Below are 26,212 nucleotides of genomic sequence, written 5' to 3'. Positions count from 1 at the left end.
AGCCCAACAAGAGGGGATGCAATTCTAGATTTAGTCCTGGGAAATGAAGATGGGCAAGTGGGTGAAGTGACAGTGGGTGACCATATTGGGGATAGTGACCACAATTCAGTTAGTTTTAGCATTATTATGGAAAAGGACAGAGTTAAATCAGGAGTAAATGTTTTAAATTGGGGGAAGGCAAATTTTACAGAACGAGGAGGTGATTTGGCAGAAGTGGACTGGACACAACGACTTGAGGAGAAATCAGTGGCAAGCCAGTGGGAGGCACTAAAAAGTGAAATTCTACGGGTACAATGCAGACACGTCCCCTCAAAGAATAAGAGTGGCACTGCCAAATTTAGAGCCCCCTGGTTGTCTCGAAGTATACGGGGCAAGATAAAGCAGAAAAAGAAAGCTTATGATTGTCACAGAAAACTAAATACTGCAGAAAGCCTAGAGGAGTATAGAAAGTACAGGGATGATGTAAAAAAGTAAATAAGGAAAGCAAAGAGAGGACATGAAAAAATATTAGCTAGTAAGATTAAAGAAAACCCAAAGATGTTTTATCAGTACATTAAGAACAAGAGGATAGCTAAGGAAAAGGTGGGACCTATCAGGGATGATGAGGCTAACTTGTGTGTAGAAGCAGAGGATGTTTTTTTTTATTCGTTCACGGGATGTGGGCGTCGCTGGCAAGGCCGGCATTTATTGCCCATCCCTAATTGCCCTTGAGAAGGTGGTGGTGAGCCGCCTTCTTGAACCGCTGCAGTCCGTGTGGTGACGGTTCTCCCACAGTGCTGTTAGGAAGGGAGTTCCAGGATTTTGACCCAGCGACAATGAAGGAACGGCGATATATTTCCAAGTCGGGATGGTGTGTGACTTGGAGGGGAACGTGCAGGTGGTGTTGTTCCCATGCGCCTGCTGCCCTTGTCCTTCTAGGTGGTAGAGGTCGTGGGTTTGGAAGGTGCTGTCGAAGAAGCCTTGGCGAGTTGCTGCAGTGCATCCTGTGGATGGTGCACACTGCAGCCACAGTGCGCCGGTGGTGAAGGGAGTGAATGTTTAGGGTGGTGGATGGGGTGCCAATCAAGCGGGCTGCTTTATCTTGGATGGTGTCGAGCTTCTTGAGTGTTGTTGGAGCTGCACTCATCCAGGCAAGTGGAGAGTATTCCATCACACTCCTGACTTGTGCCTTGTAGATGGTGGAAAGGCTTTGGGGAGTCAGGAGGTGAGTCACTCGCCGCAGAATACCCAGCCTCTGACCTGCTCTCGTCGCCACAGTATTTATATGGCTGGTCCAGTTAAGTTTCTGGTCAATGGTGACCCCCAGGATGTTGATGGTGGGGGGTTCGGCGATGGTAATGCCGTTGAATGTCAAGGGGAGGTGGTTAGACTCTCTCTTGTTGGAGATGGTCATTGCCTGGCACTTATCTGGCGCGAATGTTACTTGCCACTTATGAGCCCAAGCCTGGATGTTGTCCAGGTCTTGCTGCATGCGGGCTCGGACTGCTTCATTATCTGAGGGGTTGCGAATGGAACTGAACACTGTGCAGTCATCAGCGAACATCCCCATTTCTGACCTTATGATGGAGGGAAGGTCATTGATGAAGCAGCTGAAGATGGTTGGGCCTAGGACACTGCCCTGAGGAACTCCTGCAGCAATGCCCTGGGGCTGAGATGATTGGCCTCCAACAACCACTACCATCTTCCTTTGTGCTAGGTATGACTCCAGCCACTGGAGAGTTTTCCCCCTGATTCCCATTGACTTCAATTTTACTAGGGCTCCTTGGTGCCACACTCGGTCAAATGCTGCCTTGATGTCAAGGGCAGTCACTCTCACCTCACCTCTGGAATTCAGCTCTTTTGTCCATGTTTGGACCAAGGCTGTAATGAGGTCTGGAGCCGAGTGGTCCTGGCGGAACCCAAACTGAGCATCAGTGAGCAGGTTATTGGTGAGTAAGTGCCGCTTGATAGCACTGTCGACGACACCTTCCATCACTTTGCTGATGATTGAGAGTAGACTGATGGGGCGGTAATTGGCCGGATTGGATTTGTCCTGCTTTTTGTGGACAGGACATACCTGGGCAATTTTCCACATTGTCGGGTGGATGCCAGTGTTGTAGCTGTACTAACAGTACAGCTACAACACTGGCATCCACCCGACAATGGCATCCATGTGGGTAGGGTTTTAAATGAATATTTTGTCTCCGTATTCACAAAGGAAAGGGATGATCCAGATGTAGTGGTTAAAGAGGAGAGGTGTGAAATATTGGATAAGGTAAACATAACGAGAGAGGAAGTACTAGAGGGACTGGAATCTTTGAAAGTTGATAAGTCGCCAGGGCCGGATGGATTGTTTCCTAGGCTATTGAAGGAAGCCAGGGAGGAAATAGCGGATACTCTGAGGATCATTTTCCAATCCTCACTAGATACAGGGGAGGACCGGAAGACTGCAAACATATACTATTGTTTAAAAAGGGTATGAGGGAAAGGCCGAACAAGTATAGGCCGGTCAGTCTTACCTCGGTGGTGGGCAAACTATTAGAATCAATACTGAGAGATAGGATAAACTGTCACTTGAAAAGGCATGGTTTAATCAGGGATAGTCAGCATAGATTTGTTCAGGGAAGGTCATGCCTTACAAATCTGATTACATTCTTTGAGGAAGTGACGAGGAGGATTGATGAGGGTAGTGCAGTGGATGTTGTCTATATGGATTTTAGTAAGGCATTTGACAAGGTCCCACATGGCTGACTGGTCAGAAAGGTAAAAGCCCATGGGATACAGGGAAATGTAGTGAATTGGATCCAAAATTGGCTCAGTAACGGGAAACAAAGGGTAAAAGTCAATGGATGTCTTTGCGAAATGGAAATCCATTTCCAGTAGTGTGCCACAGGGCTCAGTGTTGGGTCCATTGCTGTTTGTGGTATATATTAATGATTTGGACTTGAATGTAGGGGCCATGATTGGCAAATTTGCAGACAACACAAAAACTGGCCATGTAGTTGATAGTGAAGAGGATAGCTGTACATTCCAAGAAGATATCAATGGGTTGGTGGAGTGGACAATGGCAAATGGAGTTCAACCCAGAGAAGTGTGAGGTAATGCACTTAGAGATGGCAAACAGTAAAACGGAATACGCTGTAAACGGGAGTACATTGAGAGGGGTAGAGGAAGTGAGAGACCTTGGAGTGCATGTGCACAAGTCCCTGAAGGTGGCAGTACAGGTCGACAAGGTTGTGAAGAAGGCATACGGAATGCTCTCTGTTATTAGCCGAGGTATAGAATACAAAAGCAGGGATATAATGATGGAACTGTATAAAACGCTGGTAAGGCCACAGCTGGAGTATTGTGCACAGTTCTGGTCACCACATTACGGGTAGGACGTAATTGCTCTGGAGAGAGTGCAGAGAAGATTTACAAGAATGTTGCCAGAGCTTGAAAATTGCAGCTACGAGGAGAGATTGGATTGGCTGGGGTTGTTTTCCTTGGAGCAGAGGAGGCTGAGGGGTGACTTGATTGAGGTGTACAAAATTATGAGGGGCCCAGATAGAGTAGACAGGAAGTACCTGTTTCCCTTAGCGGAGAGTCCAAGAACTAGAGGACGTAGATTTAAGCTGATTGGTGGAAGGATTAGAGGGGACATGATGAAAAACTTTTTTACCCAGAAGGTGGTGGGTGCATGGAATTCGCTGCCAGAGTTGGTGATAGAGGCAGGGACCCTCAACTCTTTTAAAAAGTACTTGGACCTGCACCTAAAGTGCTGTCAGCTGCAGGGCTATGGACCGGGTGCTGGAAGGTGGGATTAGAATGGGCACCTGGTTGTTCTTCGAGCCGGCGCGGACACGATGGGCCGCATGGCCCCCTTCTGTGCTGTATCTTTTCTATGGTTCAATGGTTTGTGTTGAAACAAAATTTACAACAAAAAGAATGATGGCCAAAAAGGTACAGTGGTATGAATGAAGTGATTTAATTACAGCCAATTAAACTCCAGCAAGAAAACCAGGAACATGATTCCCCGCTGTGTGTTTAGTCTGCTCCTACCTGGTAACAGAGGAAGATTTGATTAAAAATGTGGTGTAACTTGTGAAGCCTCAGTGAGGGATGAGAACAAGCTGACACTGAGATCAAAAGAAACCAAACCTAAGATACAGCAAAGTCAGATATCCCTGCAATCTGGCTGTGCTTTCTGCTTTAGCATAGTGCAGATCAGCCCTTACCCTTCCCCCCTCCTCGCATCCATATCTTAGAAATTCAAGCTGAATCCCTAAAAAGTGTACCTGCAATTTTGCCATTAGCCTCAGCACTTACATTGGCAGCAGGATTGTTGCTTTCATAAGCAGTGGAAGGATTTGCAGGCTGATGGGCTTCTTCCATGGCCATAACCATCTTTATACAATGGACGTGTTTTATGGGTTCCCACAATCCATACAACAAGAGGGGTGACCCACACCTATGAGACATAAGTGTCCCACTGAATATTAACCCAGAATTCAGAGCTGGAGCTCTAGTCTTTGCTCATTGGGACTATCTGGAATCAGATTTGAACCATAAACCTTCTGAATCAGAAGCAGGAATGCTACCACTAAGCCAAAAGCTCACTCTATTGTAAATAGGATGAAATCAGCCTTTTTACTCAGGCCATGAAGTGTCATTCAACATGCTGGAAATTCATCTGATTGAGTCTGCACTATTTCACATTATATACTTAGCAGATACTTAACTTTTAAAATAATCCACAGTCTGTGAGGATGTTCTTTATCAACTGGCTTGCTATTTTCATCACTCCCATAAATCAAAATTTCTAAAATATGTTTTACACCTGCAGTTTAAGGGCCTGTTTCACAGTACGTGGGATCAGCCTATCGAAAATCCCTTCCAAAATGATGTGTACTATTAAAATACGATGTATTCTAAAACAAAAAGGGAACAAGTTACAGAATGCCATGACTGTGTATTTCTTTTTCACACATTCTCATATTAAAATTCAATAGAGCTATCACTGAGAACATCGTAATCGTAATCACTCCCAAAGCGACATGTGACCACAATATAATGAACGATTCACCATGTCGATCAATGTAATGCACACAAACACTTTATCCATTGTATGTATCAGAACAGGCAGATTATGGGTGTCCTCGTACAAAAAACACAAAAGTTAGCATGCAGGTGCAAAAAGCAATTAGGAAGACAAATGGCATGTTGGCCTTTATTGCAAGGGGGTAAGAGTACAAGAGTAAGGAAGTCTTACTACAATTGTACAGGGCTTTGGTGAGACCTCACCTGGGGCACTGTGTACAGTTTTGGTCTCCTTATCTGAGGACATATTTGTCTTAGAGGCGGTGCAACGAAAGGTTCACTAGATTGATTTCTGGGATGAGAGGGTTGTCCTATGAAGAGAGATTGAGTAGAATGGGCCTGTACTCTCTGGAGTTTAGAAAAATGAGAGGTGCTCTCATTGAAGCATATAAGATTCTGAGGGGGCTTGACAGGGTAGATGCTGAGGGGTTGTTTCCACTGGCTGCAGAGTCTAGAACTAGGGGGCATAGTCTCAGGATAAGGGATCAGCCATTTAAGACTGAGATGAGGAGGAATTTCTTCACTCAGAGAGTTGTGAATCTTTGGGCTATGGATGCTGAGTTGTTGAGCATATTCAAGGCTGAGATAGATAGATTTTGGACTCTAGGGTACTCAAGGGATATGGGGATCGGGTGGGAAAGTGGAGTTGAGATCGAAGATCAGCCATGATCTTATTGAATAACACAGCAGGCTCGAGGGGCCATATGGCCTACTCCTATTTCTTATGTTCTTATATTATTCTCCTGCACCTGGGCTGCACCAAAAGAAATGAGGGACTTCAGTTATGTGGAGAGACTGAAGAAGCTGGGGTTTTTCTTCTTAGAGTAGAGAAGGTTAAGAGGAGATTTGCTTGATGTGTTCAAAATCATGAATGGTTTTGATAGAGTAAATAAGGAGAAACTGTTCCCAGTGGCAGTAGGGTCAGTAACCAGAGGAAACAGGTTTAAGGTGATTGGCAAAAGAACCAGAGGTGACATGAGGAAACATTTTTTTACGCAGAAAGTTGTTATGATCTGGAATACACTGACTGAAAGAGTGATGGAAGCAGATTCAACTATAACTTTCAAAAGGGAATTGGATAAATACTTGAAGGGAATAAATTTACAGGGCCACGGGGAAAGAGCAGGGAGTGGGACTAATTGGATAGCTCTTTCAAAAAGCTGGCACAGGCACACTAGGCTGAACGGCCTCCTTCTGTGCTGCAACATATTATGATACTATAAGTATTTGTCTGATTTCCCTTTAAATTGCAATACAATATTGGAAAATGTGAGGTTATGCACTTTGGCAGGAAAAATCAGAGAGCAAGTTATTATCTTAATGGTGAGAAACTGGAAAGTACTGCAGTACAAAGGGATCTGGGGGTCCTAGTGCAAGATTGGGACTCTACTCATTGGAGTTCAGAAGAATGAGAGGCGATCTTATTGAAACATATAAGATTGTGAAGGGGCTTGATCAGGTGGATGCGGTAAGGATGTTCCCAAGGATGGGTGAAACTAGAACCAGGGGGCATAATCTTAGAATAAGGGGCTGCTCTTTCAAAACTGAGATGAGGAGAAACTTCTTCACTCAGAGGGTAGTAGGTCTGTGGAATTTGCTGCCCCAGGAAGCTGTGGAAGCTACATCATTAAATAAATTTAAAACAGAAATCGACAATTTCCTAGAAGTAAAGGGAATTAGGGGTTACGGGGAGCGGGCAGGAAATTGGACATGAATTTAGATTTGAGGTTAGGATCAGATCAGCCATGATCTTATTGAATGGCGGAGCAGGCTCGAGGGGCCGATTGGCCTACTCCTGCTCCTATTTCTTATGTTCTTATGTTCTTAAATGTCTCGATTGACTTGTCTCACTGTATCCTAATAACTCTTTGCATGAAAAAAAATTCCTTCTAACCTTCCTGTTTTTGCTTTTATTACTAATGCTCAGTCTGTGGCCTTTTTACCGATTTGCTGACCAGTGGAAATAATCTTTCACTATTTACTCTCTCAAATTCTTTCTCACCCCCTTGCTTTTGTATTCAATATCCTATAAAGAAAATCCAGAATCCATTTGCCATCCTGCTTTTAAAGCTCTGTGTATCTGCCCCCCTAGATCTCTCTATTCCTCTACTCTAGTCATAGTTTTACCATTTAGGGTACATTTTAATTCCTTTCTCCCAAATTATGATTCATACTTTGAACTGCATCTGCCGCTAATCTGCCCAATCTCCTAACCTGACTGTGCCCTCCTGTAATCTCCTGCCTTGCTCCACAACTTGCCTTGCTCCTTCATTTGGTACAGTCAGTGTATTGTAATGGCATTCCTTCACTGCTCATTTCCAAATCATTTATGACTATGGAGAGTGGGAGAGATTCCAACATAGATTCCTAGGACACATCTTACCAAACAGAGGCATCTGTTTACTCTAACTCTCCGCTTTCTATCCTTCAGCCTTCCCTCTATCCATGCTGCAATGTTACCTTTAATACTGTGGACATTAATCTTCACAATCAATCTATTATACGGCACTGTAATATAACATACATGCACACCGTTATTTACTCCATAATACATTAAACAATGGATTGTATGTATATCACATTAAACAGAGAATCATATAAATATTACATTAACTAGCTGATTACATGTTATATTTAATAGTGAGTTATGTATACATAGGAACAGGAGTAGGCCATTCAGCCCCTCAAACCTGTTCTGCCATTCAATTAGATTGTGGCTAATCTGTACCTCAACTCCATCTACCTGCCTTTTCTCCATATCCCTTGATACCCGTACCCAACAAAAATCTATAGATCTCAGTCTTGATAATTTCAATTGACCCAGCATCCACAGCCTTATGAGGGAGCGTATTTCAGATTCCTACTATCCTTTGTGTGAAAAAAGTGCTTCCTGATTTCAATCCTGAACTGCCTTGCTCTAATTTTAAAATTATGTCCCCTTGTTCTGGACTCTACCACCAGAGGAAATAGTTTATCTGTATCTACTCTATCAAATCCCTTTATCATTTTAAACACCTCAATTATACACTATGTAAATTAATAATATATCTTGTACAAATTATATTAAATTATGGTCATATATGTAGCACATCAAACATCAGATTATGCATGTATTAATAGCGAGGGTACAGTTCTGGTTCACTGGGATGCTGCCTGGTATGAGGAAATACAAATATGAAGAAAGACTTGAAAAATTAAGGCTGTTTTTGTTGGAGCAGAGGTGATTATAGGATGATTTGATAAAGGTGTTTAAAATTATGAAGGGATAGGACAGACTGTTTCCAGTTGTTGAGGGGTCTGGAACGAGGGGACACAGATATATAATTAAATGTAAGAGATTTAGGACAGAGGGCAGGAGAAACTTTTTTCATAGAGGGTTATGAGGTTGCGGAATGCACTACCAGCATTAGTGATTGAAGCAGAGACCATGTCAACATTAAGAATAGGTTAGACAGGTGGTTGAAAGAAAGGGGGATGAAGGGATATGGGAACAGTGCAGGCATGTGGGATTAAGACTACTGCTCAAATGGAGAATAAACACCAGACTGGTTGGGCCGAACGGCCTGTTTCTGTTTTGTAATTTCTATATAAAAAGTTAAATAAGGTATTTTGTATATATTAGATTAAATAAAGGATTTTTATATCCATAATATATTAAAAGTCTTGTATTATCACTTACTTCCTGTGTCACACTTACTTCCTGTAACACTTTCCTCGTCACACTTTGTTGATACACCCGTTGATATGAAGCAGTGTATCCTCTGACTCACCACGAGTAACGCTAGTTACTGCTAGTGTAGTCTGAGTGAATGGGAGGATAAACCACAGAGCCATGTTTGGGGTCATTTATTGGTTTGAGGCTGGCAATTACAAGCAGACCTGCAGTTCACGTGACCAGATTTAAACCTGTCGGCTCTGATATCCCCACCAACATGCAGTCACATTCAGCTCACCCAGCAGCCTGGATAGAGCAGTGGACTGGCCCCCCTCCAACCTACTCCCCACCCCCCCCCACATCAAAACTAAATTCTAACAGTGTGAGAAAAGTAATATCAATAAAAATATGACTTGGCAGACATGGGAACGAGACAATTGAAGCCAGTCTGGCATCAGGAAATGTACTGCATACTTTTTTTTTAATCCCCAGTCTCTTTTTGCTGCAATGTTCTCAAATCTCCATTTGTAGCATAACCAGAGCAGACACCATGATCCCGTGAATGATATCAAAGTCTCCTATCAGGGCTGTGCAACCAACACACAATGTACATCATTCACATTTCAGACGCTTTTTCATGCTTAAGAATGGCGAAACTTTGTTAGATAGTGGGGTGGGAGACAAGGAGAAACTCAATATTGAATTGATTATTAATAACAAGGCTTGGAGTTGGCACCGTCATTACTCCTGACTGGGTGTGGTGATGGACAGCATACAAAGAACCTATGGGTCTATTCAGATCACAGCACAATGTTGGACTTTGACTTTGCACAGCTGTTCCCTGGGTTCATCTGACTGAGCAGACAGTGAGCCTGGGCTGCAGTGCACTCATCCAGGTGGGCTCTCTGTCGTAACATTTACTCTGAGACAAAAGTGTTTGAACTACTTAGAGAGATGAGATCAGAATTTAATATCACTGACTGCACGTGTCAACACAAACAGGTTTTCTGTGGAAAGCCTCAGGGGCTCCAGCATTAGGAATGTCCTGTGCCTGCCCTTCATCGAGTTTATTTTTACATTGCTTTAGCAGCAATGATTCCATCCCATAATATGTAACTGAAAATTTTTCCACTTCTGAAAAAGTAAGGTGCTGAGAGTGATCCTTTTTTTGCATGGAGGACGAGACAAGGCGGCAAGTCACGGACAAACGGGATAAAATAAGGACCAGAAATAAAGGGTGGGGGGAGGGAGGGGAAAAGTTCAGTGCATCTTCCAAACTGACTCAAAAAATGAGTTATATCAACTAAAAGAGTGAGAAGCTCACTCTCACTCTGCGAATCAATGTGGCAAGTGTTCTAGTTTAGGTAGAGATCGCTCCTGGGCTTTGTGCCATTTAGTGGCCATACACTTTGGGACACAGCCAAGGACAGTTGAAATGGCATGTTGAAGTAGTCTTCATGTTACTTATTAGAGTTGGATTAGAAAAATAATTTCAATTTAAATTCATGTTTTTTTGTTAAAATACAGTTCTATACTGCTTTATGTTTCTTGAGTGGTCAAACAAGATTGTTAAATGGGAATAAAAAATGAAAATGCTGGAGAAGCTCAGCAAGTAAGGCAGCATCCTATGGAGAAAGAAACAGTTAACGTTTCAGGTCGAAGACCTTTCGTCAGAACTGAAAGATGTTAAAGAGTTAAAGTTTTTAAGCAAATACAGAGCCAGGGTAAGGTGGGGAGGAAAGAACAAAAGGGAAGGTCTCTGATAGGGTGGAGGACAGGAGTGATTAATTGACAAAAGGGATGATGGTGCAAGGCAAGGAAGGTGGTAATGGGACAGGTTAAGAAACAAAAGATTGGTCAGGAGTAGCTTTAAATGGCAACAGCAGAACCATTACCAGCACTTTGCCATTTACAGCTACTCCTGATCAATCTTTTGTTTCTTAACCTGTCCCATTATCACCCTCCTTGCCTTGCCTTGAGTCGGTGGCTAGGGAACGGAGTTGGTGGTGAGGACCGAAGACAATGGCTTCCCAATATTTAGTTGGGAGGAAATTTTTGCTCATGCAGCACTGAATGTTGGACAACTAAACACATACAAACTTGTGCATCTCTCTCACTGAGCCTTGAAGTTGTCTGCATCTCCTTGACTGACATGGAGACTGATCAGGAGAGGCATTGCTACATTTGAAGACCTAAATGGTCAACTCTTAAATAGAAGGAGCCCAAATGTTTGGGTGACTCTGGTAGTCTCTGGGCCTGCATGGACATTGTTGGAAATGTCTAAACAGATTAAAGGGAAGCTTTTGTCCAGAAAAGGATTGGGATCTGGAAACTACATAGTCACAGATCTTGTGATATCGCCTGGTGTAGTAGGCAGTAGTTACACTGTAAAGTAATCCTGCAGTGTAACGTTTGGACTGGTGCTGCAGTCCTGCTCCTCTGAGATTAAGAGAGCAGCGTTCCATGTTTTGAGCTCAGTGTCCACATTCTCACTCGGAGGTTCAGGGCACCCTTAGCCATGGTGCATATAACAACATTTACCAGTTCTCTACGTCTCCACCATTATGGACGGTCCGTACTGAGTTACATACACCTCTGTGGTCTCAAGGTGATTTAGGGTCGCATCAAAGTCACGCACCACATGACAAGTAGCTTTTCTCATTCAAGAGCCGAAGCAGCAGGAACATTGTGGTGTAGACACTGCGCTCGCTCGCCCCACTGGGCTAACCTCAGTCAGCCAGGCCTCATTACAAACACAGTACAGTGTGTCACTCTCCACTGTTTCAACACTTGCTGTCGGGGGGCGGGGGGGTGCTGATTAAAGGGAGACTGCTTTTCCATCAAAAATGTTTCGCAACACCGGTTCAGTGCTGCACAGTTGGGGAACGCAGCGCCGATGTGTCAGAACACCACCAGTTTACTTGATGCAGCAGTGCAGGTGCCGCAGGAGACATCGGGGAAAGGAGAATTGCACTGCATCGCACTCCGGGGAACCATCACACAGGAGAGAAGTGCAGGGTGTCTGGGACGAGGTAAAGCTCTGGGTCAGTGCTGCATCTACCAGACAGGCTGCTTCCAACGGCAGAAACCGTTTGCTAACAGGTCAAGATCGACCAAGTTAAGGCTAGCTACTGTCACCTTATACCATGTAAATGGGCAATGTATGCGTGCCATAAAGTGTCTCCTCCCACTCAGACTGCCTTACAGCCCATCGAATGCTTACCATGAACGCCCGTCCTGTAGCAGGGTGTCCACTGCAACTACAGCTTTACCTGAAACCCTTAGCACGCTGACATTTTAAAAGGGCTTCACCCCAAAAAAATCCTAACAAAATCTAGCTGCATGATGGGTGTATGTGCATTCCCAGCCGTGATGAGCTGCAGCATGGGCACTTGGGTCTCACTTTGTCTGCTCATGACACTTCCAGTATCTGGACACTGCCTCTTTGCTATCAGGAAAGGGTGGCACATAACAGAAGGAATCAGACCAGCATAGGAGGAGATTGCTGTACCATCAAGTGTTTGAAGGAATGGGAGTGTTTGACGAGGTTGTGCTGGAAATAATTGCCACAAAGTGCACAGAGGGGTGGGGGCTGGTATAGCTGGAAGTCAGAGCTGGTAAAATCCTTATGTTCCTTCTCTTCTACGCATCCACTTATTTGTTCAACACCATATCCGACATGCACTCAAGCACAATGCCGTGTTACACAGTATGTTGCCACACAAGTAATATTTGAAGAGGTGTCATGTAGTCAGAATTCTAACAACCACAGGCCCCGGTACCTCCTAAGAAACCAGTGCCTCACAGTGCCCTGCGTCACTCACTCTACCTGCCCCAGGCACAAGCACAGGTGAATCCACGCTGCCAATTTAGATGGTCAGTCGGAGGATGTGAATCACAGAGCATGAGTGAGCAAGATCTGGCGGTGATGGCAGCAGGAATCTGCTGGCCGCAGCGTCAGTTTGCATTCTGCCTCAGCTGCAGAGCCCCAGGGATTTGTATCTCACAGGCCGTGCCTTCCGGAAGCTGGTATCTGAGTGTGAACATTTTATACAGTCATGTGAGAGTGTCCAAAGCAGCTTGCAAGTTTTGGCGGTGGCTACGGAGGAGCCACTACCCACATGTGTACAATCGTGCAAGTCCGTTTAATGGAACTGCGTAGCAATTCCCTGGGCAACTGCTGCGGAGCCTCAAATGACAGAGGTCCTGAGCCCGGTCCCGTATCTCTCATGGGTGCTCAGACTGCTGCTATAGAGGCCTTGGGCTTAAATCTACATCAGGCTGTCTTGTCCTGACGGATCAGATGGAGAGAGCCAATACACAAAGTTTCACTGCCCTCATAGCTGCCCAGGGGTGGGGGGAGTGTCCAGCATCAGGGGTATGACCAGAAAGGGCATCGCTGAGGCCAATGCCTCACAGGGTGAGGTCACATCCAGCCTCTGGCACAAACTGGGCACAGGAGCGATCCTTGTGCTGCAACGGGTAGGCCCAAAACCCATCCAATATTGGGTCCTGGGCCTCATTTAAATGAGCCAGCCTGCTGGACGCCCCCAGGCAGCTCGCCAGCGAATCGACATTGTAATTCGGGTGACTGCATCGCCAGGATCAGCTCTCAACAAAATGTTGAATTATAAAGACTGAAAGAAAGAACTTGCATTTATATAGCGCCTTTCACAACCTCAGGACGTCCCAAAGCGCTTCACAACCAATGAAGTACTTTTGAAGCGTAGTCACTGTTGTAATGTAGGAAGTTATCCAAATCATTATCCAAAATTTGAATTAAGTACCGTAAGTAGCTGAGTAAATTGGGAATTTAGTGCCAAAAAATTGAATTATTAGATAATTTCAATGAAGTGACTTTGAAGTAAAAGGAGTAGACTGTATTCTGAAGAAATTTTTCAAAGATTTCCTTCAGAAGAATGAATAAGAGATAGAGTCCATGATGAGGCAAATCGGATGTGGACGATGGGCAGAGTGAGCTTCACATGCTGAGTAATCTTTATCCATTCCTTACTTTCTTACAATATATTTGTAGATATCTCTCCTTTCCTGGTTTTCTGTTGTTTTTGTTTTCTGAATCTTGTTTTTTCTTTCTGTTTTTTAAAAATTATTTTTCTCATTCCAGTTTTCTCTTCATCCCAATCCATTGACTCTTTGCTGGGATATGGCGCACTAGTGCCAGGCCACCTCCAATACATCACCCAGGAGTCCTTATTTGTCTAAAAGTGTAGACTGTGAATGTCAGCAGGCTGCTTGACCATGGAATCACATCTGTACATGATTCCACCTCACCCAAACTTCAACACACACATACACACAAGCCACAGGCACAGACATGCACACTTGCATGCACACACACATGCATACGTGCGCACACGGCACAAATGCACATGCCATATGCATGCACACACACATATTCATGCACGTAGATGCAGAAGCACAGAAACGCGCACACTTGTAGCAAGGGTTCCTTGGTAAAGATTAAGAGTGCGAATCCTTGGCTGATTTTCCCCTCCATAACCAGGACGCTGAGGTTAATTGTAGTGTCCCTACCCCCAGCGCAGTCAAGATAAGGTAACTCAGCCCAGACTCAGATCAAACCTGTGACCTCCTGTCTGTATGGCTTAGCACAGTGAGTAACTAATCCTGGGTCTGTACGGCTAATCCAGTGAGTAAATAATCTGTTAGCAGCTGATCCTTTGGTTATTTTCAACCCTCCTTCAGTGAGGTTAATTCAGGCCACGCACTTTACTTAGGTCCAATTCATCTATTGAGTCTTCAGTGTTTTGTGGCCAATGGAATCACAGTTCTAGTTCCTTCCCCCAGTGTTTTTAATCCTGAACAAAATTTTGAGGAATAAAGGAAGTTGGTAAGTGCACAATCAGGAAGAAACAAAAATTATCAATGTGATTTGTTGGAACAAATGTATTCAGTGGTTCATTTTGCTAAAACAGACCTGAGTGAATTGAAAGATTTGGGCATAGGGGCAGGAGTAACAGCGTGAAACATTGGGATATAGGGGCAGGAGTAACAGCGTGAAAGATTTGGTTATAGGAGCAGGAGTAACAGTGTGAAAGATTTGGGTATAGGGGCAGGAGTAACAGTGTGAAAGATATGGGTATAGGGGCAGGAGTAACAGTGTGAAAGATTTGGGTATAGGGGCAGGAGTAACAGTGTGAAACATTGGGGTAAAGGGGCAGGAGTAACAGCACGAAAGATTTGGTTATAGGAGCAGGAGTAACAGTGTGAAAGATTTGGGTATGGGGCAGGAGTAACAGTGTGAAAGATTTGGTTATAGGAGCAGGAGTAACAGTGTGAAAGATTTGGGTATAGGGGCAGGAGTGACAGTGTGAAAGATTTGGGTATAGGGGCAGGAGTGACTGTGTGAAAGATTTGGGTATAGGGGCAGGAGTAACAGTGTGAAAGATTTGGGTACAGGGGCAGGAGTAACTGTGTGAAAGATTTGGGTATAGGGGCAGGAGTAACAGTGTGAAAGATTTGGGTATAGGGGCAGGAGTAACAGTGTGAAACATTGGGGTATAGGAGCAGGAGTGACAGTGTGAAAGATTTGGGTGTAGGGGCAGGAGTAACAGTGTGAAAGATTGGTATATGGGGCAGGAGTAACAGTGTGAAAGATTTGGGTATAGGGGCAGGAGTAACAGTGTGAAAGATTTGGGTATAGGGGCAGGAGTAACAGTGTGAAAGATTTGGGTACAGGGGCAGGAGTAACTGTGTGAAAGATTTGGGTATAGGGGCAGGAGTAACAGTGTGAAAGATTTGGGTATAGGGGCAGGAGTAACAGTGTGAAAGATTTGGGTACAGTGGCAGGAGTAACTGTGTGAAAGATTTAGGCATAGGGGCAGGAGTAACAGTGTGAAAGATTTGGGTATAGGGGCAGGAGTAACAGTGTGAAAGATTTGGGTATAGGGGCAGGAGTGACTGTGTGAAAGATTTGGGTATAGGGGCAGGAGTAACAGTGTGAAAGATTTGGGTACAGGGGCAGGAGTAACTGTGTGAAAGATTTAGGCATAGGGGCAGGAGTAACAGCGTGAAACATTGGGGTATAGGTGCTGTAATTTCTAAGTAATTCTATGTGATCCTGGGATGAGGACAGAAAGAGAGGGATGGATAGGAGCTGAAGGATAGGTGAGGAAGTCTGGTAGGAACAGCGAGGACCAAACAGAGACTACCTCAGCAAAGAGGGCTGTGCCACATCTACATCTCACTGGGGGGAATGTCCCACCCTTCAGACCTTCTTTCCGCCCCCCAAATCCCCCAAAAGGCCCTAATTTGGGTCTCAGTGGAGATGACCTCTTTCAGCCAGTGTGGGTTGCTCTCGGCTACGGATGGTGATTCCTGCTGTTGTGTGTGTTTGTGACGGGGAAGAGCCATGACTGAATTGAAGCCAATGGGATTAAAGGGGCAGTGGCAGCATGCATACGAAATTGACTAAGATACAGAAAACATCAAGTAGTGGTGAACAGTTGTTTTTCAGACTGGAAGGAAGTATACAGTGGTGTCCACTTAATACCACTGCTCTCTTTGATATATATTAATGACCTCGACTTGGGTTTACAGGACATAATTTCAAAGTTTGGAGATGACACAAAACTTGGAAATGTAGTAAACAGTGAGGAGGATAGTAACAGACTTCAGGAGGACAGACTGGTGAAATGGGCGGACACATGGCAGATGAAATCTAACACAGAGAAGTATGAAGCGATGCATTTTGGTATGAAGAATGAGGAGCGGCAATATAAACTAAATGGTACAATTTTAAAGGTGGGGGGGGGGTAGGAACAGAGAGACTTGGGGGTGCACATACACAAACTTTGAAGGTGGCATGACAAGTTGAGAAGGCTGTTAAAAAAGCATACGGGATCCTTAGCTTTTTTATAAACAGAGGCATAGAGAAAAAAAGCAAGGAAGTTATGCTAAACCCCAGCTGGAGTATTGTGTCCAATTCTGGGCACCACACTTTAGGAAGGATGTTAAGGCCTTAGAAAGGGGTGCAGAGGAGATTTACTAGAATGGTACCAGGGATGAGGGACTTCAGTTATGTGGCGAGACTAGAGAAGCTGGGATTGGTCTTTTTAGAGCACAGAAGGCTAAGGGGAGATTTAATAGAGGTGTTCAAAATCATGAAGGGTTTCGATAGAGTAAATAAGGAGAAACTGTTTCCAGTGTCAGAAGGGTCGGTAACCAGAGGACACAGATTTAACGTAAGTGGCAAAAGAACGAGACACGAGATGAGGAGAATTTTTTTGCGCAGCGAGTTCTTATGATCTGGAATGCACTACCAGAAAGGGTGGTGGAAGCAGATTCATTAGTGATGTTCAAAAGGAAATTGGATAAATACTTGAAGGGGAAAACTTTGAAGGGCTATGGGGAAAAAGCAGGGGAGTGGGACTAATTGGATAGTTCATTCAAAGCTCCGGCACAGGCATGATGGCCATATGGCCTCCTTCTGTGCTATATTATTCTATGATTTTATGACTGCCATCAGGTACGGCATTCAGAAAGAGTGTAACTCCTTCCGAATACAGAGAATGACCACAATTGAAGGACTGATTGCCTCAGATGTTTTGAAGTGGGGGGTTCTCTAACTAGGAGAGACATTGTTCTTTTATACTTTCCTATTTGCCTACCCAAGCTTTTTGAGGTTGGGAACATGGAGGCACAAGTTGTAAACAGTTTTTTACATTGGGCCAAATCTTCCTGGAAAAATAACGGCTTGATAATAATGCACGCCATTCTTAATGCGTAAATCGGCCAGCAAGTTCAGGGGATGAAGAGATACGGCATGAGTTACGAATCTCCAGAAATTGCTGGTTGATTTATCCCGCACCGCCATTAGCTTCGCACAAACAGCATCTCGCCCTTAGCCTCCCTGTTATTTTTAAGAACTTGCTGGATTTGCACATTAATTGTCCATTAAACTCACGGCAGAAAGTTAGGGCTCATTAGTAATAGCTTTAAGTACACTTTTAACAATGTGATAATTGTTAATGCAATGCCAATCAATCTCTCCGGCCCAGAAAGGGAACAATTTAAACTGGTGAGTGTGATTCCTACAGGTAATAAATTGTTGTTAGAGATATTAAAAATGTCAAATTAAAAAAAAAATGTTCTTACTTTTCCTTTCTGTCTCTTTTTTCTCTCTCTCTTTCCCAATCTTCCTTTCCCTCTCTTTATTTCTCTTTCTGTACACGATTTGACTCTAATTCACCCTCCTTCTCAGCCCTTCCTCTTTCTTTCTCAATCCTTAAATCTCATTGTTTAAGGAGATAGACTGTTGGTCCCGTCGTTCACTGAGGTCCCAGATGCTCTCACCGTGCCGTTATCAGCTCACGCTTCTAACAAGTTACGGCGCAAAAAATTTTTTCGAGCTGAAGGGTGCAGAAAAGGTCTAACTCACTGGATGCCCCACTCCAGCAAGATTTGGTACTGAGAGACTTTTTCAATGACAATTGTTGCTCTTCAATGTAGTGTTACTGTGACAGATTTAACATTGAAATTGCCCATTTACACTGCAACCTATAGGCATAACTGCTATTACAGGTAAATAGCGACACTTTTAAAATGTTTTTCTCATTTACAAAACCAGGCATCGGAGTTTTCAATGTATTTTGAGATGGAATGCTGCAAACCACTCAGTATTTTAATACATAATAGATAGAGAAATAAATAGAGAGAGAGATAGAGAGGGATAGAAAAATAGATAGAGATAAATGGATTGAAAGAAATAGAGATGGATAGATAAATAGATAGAAATAAATAGACAGATAGAGAGATGGGGGACACTTTCAACTGCCTTCTGCCCATTTCTCACCAGAAAAACATACGCCCAACAATTGAAAGTCTGGTGGGAACGTATACGCCCATTTGTCCATCTGAATCAACTTTCAGGCAAGTCTTTAAATGGGCACCTGGCACTCACGCCCAAAACAGGCAGGAGGCTGTTTAAATATGTTAATAGGGGTCCTATGCCTGTTGTCGGACACTGATTACAACTTTCAAGAAGAAGTGGACGAATCATGGTGTTTCTTTCACCAGGTATTGAGAGAGCTAACCTGTCGTCCTTAAAGGGATTGAGGGAGGTCACTCTCATAAGGTAAGTCATTTGTTTTTTTAAAAGATTAAAAGGAGCTAGTAAAAACAGGAGTGCACCTCCAGGTCCCACAATAATCTTCTGGCCCATTGCAGACCCATTCTTGCCCCCCCCCACTAACTCCCCACATCCCCAAAGGCCTTAAATGCCGGACGACTGCATGCAAAAACTGGGTCATTTTCCTCATCAACAGTCCGGTGAGCTGTAGTGAGACGCCTGTTTGCCGCCGACAGCTTGCCGAGAAGATCTCAAAGAGCCCGAACCTCAAAGTGGGTCGACCCCCCCGAATGTCGCTTTGGGTGCCGATATCGTGCCCGTTTGGCGCCTAACCCACAATTTGCCCCCCTAGATAGATAAATAAATAGAGAGATAGATAAATAAATAGAGATAGATCATAAGAACATAAGAAATAGGAGCAGGAGTAGGCCAATCGGCCCCTCGAGCCTGCTCCGCCATTCAATAAGATCATGGCTGATCTGATCCTAACCTCAAATCTAAATTCATGTCCAATTTCCTGCCCGCTCCCCGTAACCCCTAATTCCCATGTTTTTCTGGTGAGAAATGGGCAGAAGGCAGTTGAAAGTGTCCCCCATCTCTCTATCTGTCTATTTATTTCTATCTATTTATCTATCCATCTCTATCTCTTTCAATCCATTTATCTCTATCTATTTTTCTATCCCTCTCTATCTCTCTCTCTATTTATTTCTCTATCTATTATGCATTAAAATACTGAGTGGTTTGCAGCATTCCATCTCAAAATACATTGAAAACTCCGATGCCTGGTTTTGTAAATGAGAAAAACATTTTAAAAGTGTCGCTATTTACCTGTAATAGCAGTTACGCCTATAGATCGAGAGATAAATAAATAGTGATAGATCGAGAGATAAATAGAGAGATAAATAAATAAAGAGATAGAGATAAATAAATAGAGATAGACAGACAAATAAATAGAGATAGAAAGATAAATAAATACAGATAGATAAATAAATAGAGATAGAGATAGAAATATAAGTAAATAGAGGCAGAGAGAGATGACTGGCTGCTAAAAGCAGCTGCAGTTTATCACGCAGGGTATGTAGGGTGAGTTAAAAGTGAGAAGGAAAAAGAGGTGTGGTTTCAACAGAGTCTATAATTGGGAATTTGGTGAGTGAGGGGATTCGGTGCAGTAAGGGGTGAGGTGCATTTGATTAGTCAGCAGAGCGGAGAGGTGCGCACCGAGAGCGGAGAGGTGCATACCGAGAGCGGAGAGGTGCATACCGAGAGCGGAGAGGAGCGTACCGAGAGCGGAGAGGTGCGCACCGAGAGCGGAGAGGTGCATACCGAGAGCGGAGAGGAGCGTACCGAGAGCGGAGAGGTGCGCACCGAGAGCGGAGAGGTGCATACCGAGAGCGGAGAGGTGCATACCGAGAGCGGAGAGGAGCGTACCGAGAGCGGAGAGGAGCGTACCGAGAGCGGAGAGGTGCGCACCGAGAGCGGAGAGGTGCATACCGAGAGCGGAGAGGTGCATACCGAGAGCGGAGAGGAGCGTACCGAGAGCGGAGAGGAGCGTACCGAGAGCGGAGAGGTGCGCACCGAGAGCGGAGAGGTGCATACCGAGAGCGGAGAGGTGCGTACCGAGAGCGGAGAGGAGCGTACCGAGAGCGGAGAGGTGCGCACCGAGAGCGGGTTACAGCAACAACAAAACAAAACTGCAGTGTGACGTTACAGGTAAGGCAGGTAGGTGATTGGTGGTGAGTATCTCTTCTATATTCTTCTTTCTTCAGACTGTGAGCTAAGTAACTTATAGCATAAAACTACATTTTTTTAAAAACGAAACTTAATTTAATAAATTAAACAAGGCCAGTAATTGATTCAACCAAAAAATAATTTGATTGGCATTGCAATAATCAATTAAATAAGTAAAATAGTTATGACAGGGCAGGAGATGTATTACAGCTGCAATATGTGGGAACTACTGGACAGTTTTCTCCAGGGTGACTATGTCTGCGTTAAGTGTCTGCAGCTCGAGGAATTTCGGCTCCAAGTTGAGGAGCTGGAGTCTGAGCTGCAGACATCGCGATGCATCAGGGAGGGAGAAAGTTACCTGGACACTTTGATCCAGGAGGCAGTCACACCCTTTAGACTAAATACTGTAGAATTGGCACGTGGTCAGGGAGAGGAGGGTGTGACTGCAAGTGAGGTAGGTACGGGGATCCAGGAGGTAGCATTGCAGGAGCCTCAGCCTCTGCTCTTGACCAATAGATACAAGGTTCTTGCAGTGCTTGTGGACGAGTGCAGGGACTGCAGGGAGGATGAGCAAATTGGCCACGGCACCGTGGTTCAGGGGGCCATTCAAGTGGGGGGAGTAAAAAGGAATGTGGTTGTAGTAGGCGACAGGATAGTTAGAGGGATAGACACTGTTCTCTGCAGACAAGAGCGAGAGCCCCGAAGGCTGTATTGCCTACCTGGTGCCAGGGTTAAGGACATTTCCTCAGGGCAGGAGAGGAACTTGGAGTGGGAGGGGAAGGATCCAGTTGTCGTGGTCCACCTAGGTACCAACGACATAGGTAGGACTAAGAAAGAGGTTCTGCTGAGGGAGTTTGAGCAGCTAGGGACTAAATTAAAAAGCAAAACCACAAAGGTAATAATCTCTGGATTATTACCTGAGCCACGAGCAAATTGGCACAGGGTAAATCAGATCAGAAAGATGAATGAGTGGCTCAAAAATTGGTGAGGGAGAAGTGGGTTTTGATTCATGGGGCACTGGCACCCAGCACTGAGGAAAGAGGGAGCTGTTCCATTGGGACGGGCTCCATCTGAACCATGCTGGGACTAGTGTTCTGGTGAACCGAATAACGAGGGTGGTAGAGAAGCCTTTAAACTAAATAGAGGGGGGGAGGGTTCAGGTGAGGTGAAGTTTAGATTGATAAAGAGGAAAGACAAGCAAGTAGTACAGGAAAGTGATGGGAGTAATGATAAACATTGTGTCAGGAAGGGGCAGAACGTACAAACATAAGAGTGCACTAACAAATGGGGCGTGGGTAGGAAAGAATGGTAAAAAGACAAAACTAAAGGTTCTTTATCTGAATGCATGCAGCATTCGTAATAAAATAGATGAATTGACGGCACAAATGGGTATGATCCTGTGGCCATTACGGAGACATGGTTGGAAGGTGACCAAGGTTGGGAGCTAAATATTAAGGGTTATTTAACATTTCGGAAGGATAGGAAAAAATGTAAAGGTGGTGGGTAGCTCTGTTAATAAAGGATGAAATTGGTATAATAGTGAGAAATGATCTTGGCTCAGAAGATCAAGATGTCAAATCAATTTGGGTAGAGGTAAGAAGTAGCAAGGGAAAGAAATCACTGGTGGGAGTAGTATATAGGCCCCCTAACAGTAGCTACACTGTAGGGCAAAATATAAATCAGGAAATAAGGGGGGCTTGTAAAAAAGGAAATGCAATAATCATGGGCGATTTTAACTTTCACATAGATTGGACAAATCAAATTGGCAAAAGTAGCCCTGAGGAGGAGTTCATAGAGTGTATTCAGAACTGTTTCTTAGACCAATACTTTGTGGAACCAACCAGGGAACAGGCCATTTTGGATCTGGTAATGTGCAATGAAACAGGATTAATTAATGATCTCAAAGTAAAGGATCCCTTGGGAAGCCGTGATCATAACATGATAGAATTTCACATCCAGTTTGCGAGCGAGGATATTGGGTCTGAAACTACTGTATTAAACTTAAATAAGGGCAATTATAAAGGAATGAGGGCGGAATTGGCTAAAGTGGACTGGGTAAACAGATGAGATAGTATGATGGTGGATAAGAAGTGGCAAACATTTAAAAAGATATTTTATGACTCGCAACAAAAATATATCCCTGTAAGAAGGAAAGACTCCACAAAAAGGGTGAACCAACCATGGCTAACGAAGGAAGTCAAGGATGGTATCAGGTTAAAAGAAAAAGCATACTACATGGCAAAGATTACTGGTAAGCCCGAAGATTGGGAAAATTTTAAAAACCAGCAAAGGATGACTAAAAGAATAATAAAGAGGGAGAAAATAAATTATGAGAGTAAACTAGCAAGAAATATAAAAACTGACAGTAAAAGCTTCTACAAGTATGTAAAATGGAAGAGGGTAGCTAAAGTAAACATTGGTCCCTTTGAGGATGAGACTGGGGAAATAATAATGGAAAACAAGGAAATGGCAGAGGAATTGAACAGATATTTTGTATCTGTCTTCACAGTAGAAGAAACTAATAACATACCAATAATAGTAGAAAATCAAGGGGCAAAGGGGAGGGACGATCTAAAAACAATCACTATCACTAGAGAAAAAGTACTAGGTAAACTAATGGGTCTAAAGGCTGACAAGTCCCCTGGACCTGATGGCCTGCATCTGATTAAAGAAGTGGCTACAGAGATAGTGGATGCATTGTTGTAATCTTCCAGAATTCACTAGATTCTGGAAAGGTCCCAGCACATTGGAAAACCGCAAACGTAACACCCCTATTCAAGAATGGAGTGAGACAGAAAGCAGGTAACTCTCGACCAGTTAGCCTAACATCAGTCATTGGGAAAATGCTAGAATCCATTATTAAGGAAGTAGTAGCAGGACATTTGGAGACTCATAATACAATCAAGGAGAGTCAACATGGTTTTATGAAGGGGAAATCATGTCTGACAAATTTATTAGAGTTCTTTGAGGAAGTAACAGGCAGGGTGGATAAAGGGGAACCAATGGATGCAGTGTATTTGGATTTCCAAAAGGCATTCGATAAGGTGCCACATAAAAGATTACTGCACAAGATAAGAGCTCATGGTGTTGGGGGTAATATACTGGCATGGACAGAAGATTGGCTAACTAACAGAAAACAAAGAGTCGGGATAAAAGGGTCATTTTCAAAATGGCAATCTGTAACTAGTGGGGTGCCGCAGGATCAGTGCTGGGGCCTCAACTCTTTACAATATATATCAATGACTTGGATGAAGGAACAGAGTGTCTTGTGGCCAAATTTGCTGATGATACAAAGATAGGTGGAAAAGCAAGTTGCAAGGAGGACACAAAGTGTCTGCAAAGGAATATTGACAAGTTAAGTGAATGGGCAAAAATGTGGCAGATGGAATATAAAGTGGGAAAATGTGAAGTCATCCACTTTGGGAGGAAAAGTATAAAAGCAAAAAATTATTTGAATGGAGAAATACTGCTAAATGCTATGGTACAGAGGGATCTGGGTGTCCTCGTACATGAAACACAAAAAGTCAACATACAAGTGCAGCAGGTAATCCAGAAGGCAAATGGAATATTGGCCTTTATTTCTAGGGGGATGGAGCAGGGAAGTCATGCTACAACTGTACAGGGTGCTGGTGAGACCACACCTGGAGTACTGCGTACAGTTCTGGTGCCCTTATTTAAGGAAGGACATACTTGCATTGGAGGCTGTTTAAGAGAAGGTTCACTAGGTTGATTCCGGGTACGGAAGGGTTGTCTTGTGAGGAAAGATTGAACAGGTTGGGTCTATACTCATTGGAGTTTAGAAGAATGAGAGGTGTTCTCACTGAAACATATAAGATTCTGAGGGGACTCGATAGGGTAGATGCTGAGAGGATGTTACCCCTCATGGGGGAATCTAAAACTGGGGGCATAGTCTCAGAATAAGGGGTCGCCCATTTATGACGGAAATGAGGAGGAAATTTCTTCTCCCAGAGTGTCGTGAATCTTTGGAATTCTTTACCCCAAAAAGCTGTGGAGGCTGAGTCACTGAATACATTCAAGGCTGAGTTAGACAAACTTTTGATCAGCAAGGGAATCAAAAGATATGGGGAAAAGACGGGAAAGTCGAGTTGAGGTAAAAATCAGATCAGTCATGATTTCATTGAATGGCGGAGCAGGCTCGAAGGGCCAAATGGCCTACTCCTGCTCCTATCTCATATGGTCTTATGGTCTTATAACTGCTTTCTCAACCTGCCCTGCCACCTTCAATGATTTGCACACATATACCCCCAGATCTGTCTGTTCCTGTACCCTTTTTAGAGTTGTGCCCTCTAGTTTATATTGCCTCTCCTCGTTCTTCCTACCGAGATGTATCACTTCGCGTTTTTCTGCGTTAAATTTCATCTGCCACATGTCCACCCATGCCACCAGCCTGTCTATATCCTCTTGAAGTCTATCACTATCCTCCTCACTGTTCACTACACTTCCAAGTTTTGTGTCATCAGCAAATTTTGAAATTGTGCCCAAGTCCATGTCATTAATATATATCAAGAAAAGCAGTGGTCCCAGCACTGACCCCTGTGGAACACCATTGTAAACCTGACCTCCAGTCTGAAAAACAACCGTTCACCACTACTGTCTGTTTCCTGTCCCTTAGCCAATTCTGTATCCATGTTGCTGCTGCTCCCTTTATTCCATGGGTCGCAATCTTGATGATAAGCCCACCATGCGGCACTATATCAAACGCCTTTTGAAAGTCCATATGCACCACATCAACTGCATTATCTTCATTTACCCTCTCTGTTACCTCATGAAGAAACTCTATCAGGTTAGTTAAACACAATTTGCCTTTAACAAATCCGTGCTGGCTTTCCCTAATCAATCCACCTTCCAAGTGGCTGTTAATTCTGTCCTGGATTATCATTTCTAAAAGATTCCCCCACCACTGAGGCTAAACTGACTGGCCTATAGTAGTTGGGTTTATCCTTACACCCTTTTTTGAACAAGGGTGTAACATTTGCAATTCTCCAGTCCTCTGGCACCACCCCCGTATCTACGGATGTTGGAAGATTATGGCCAGTACGTCCGCAATTTCCACCCTTACTTCCCTCAGGCAGCCTGGGATGCATCCCATCTGGACCGGATGACTTATCTACTTTCAGTACAGCTAGCCTTTCAATAGATATAGAGATAAATAAATAGAGAGATAAATAAATATAGAGAGAGATAGAGATAAATAAATATAGTAAGAGAGAAATAAATAGAGATATAAAGAGATAAATAGAGAGAGAGATTAATAAATAGATAGAGAGATAAATAAACAGAGACTGATAGAGAGATAAGTAAATAGAGAGATCAGCCATGATCTCATTGATCAGGCTCGAGGGGTGAAATGGCCTACTCCTATTCCTATGTTCCTATGATAGAAGTAGATAGAGAGATAAATAAATAGAGAATGAAAGATTGAGAGATAAATAAATAGGAAGAAGTAGATAGAGATAAATAAATAGAGATATAGAGATAAATAAATAGAGATAGAGAGATAAGTAGAGAGCGACTAATAGAGATAAATAATGATAGAGAGATAAATAAATAGAGAGAAATAGATAGACAAATAAATAGAGCAATAGAGAGATAAAAAAAGGTGATAGATAAATAGAGAGATGGACAGATAAATAAAGAGAGAA

Source organism: Heptranchias perlo, chromosome 4 (genome assembly GCF_035084215.1).
Source record: "Heptranchias perlo isolate sHepPer1 chromosome 4, sHepPer1.hap1, whole genome shotgun sequence".
Lineage (NCBI taxonomy): Eukaryota > Metazoa > Chordata > Chondrichthyes > Hexanchiformes > Hexanchidae > Heptranchias > Heptranchias perlo.
The sequence above is the reverse complement of the archived record's forward strand: the minus strand, read 5'-3'. Positions refer to the sequence as shown.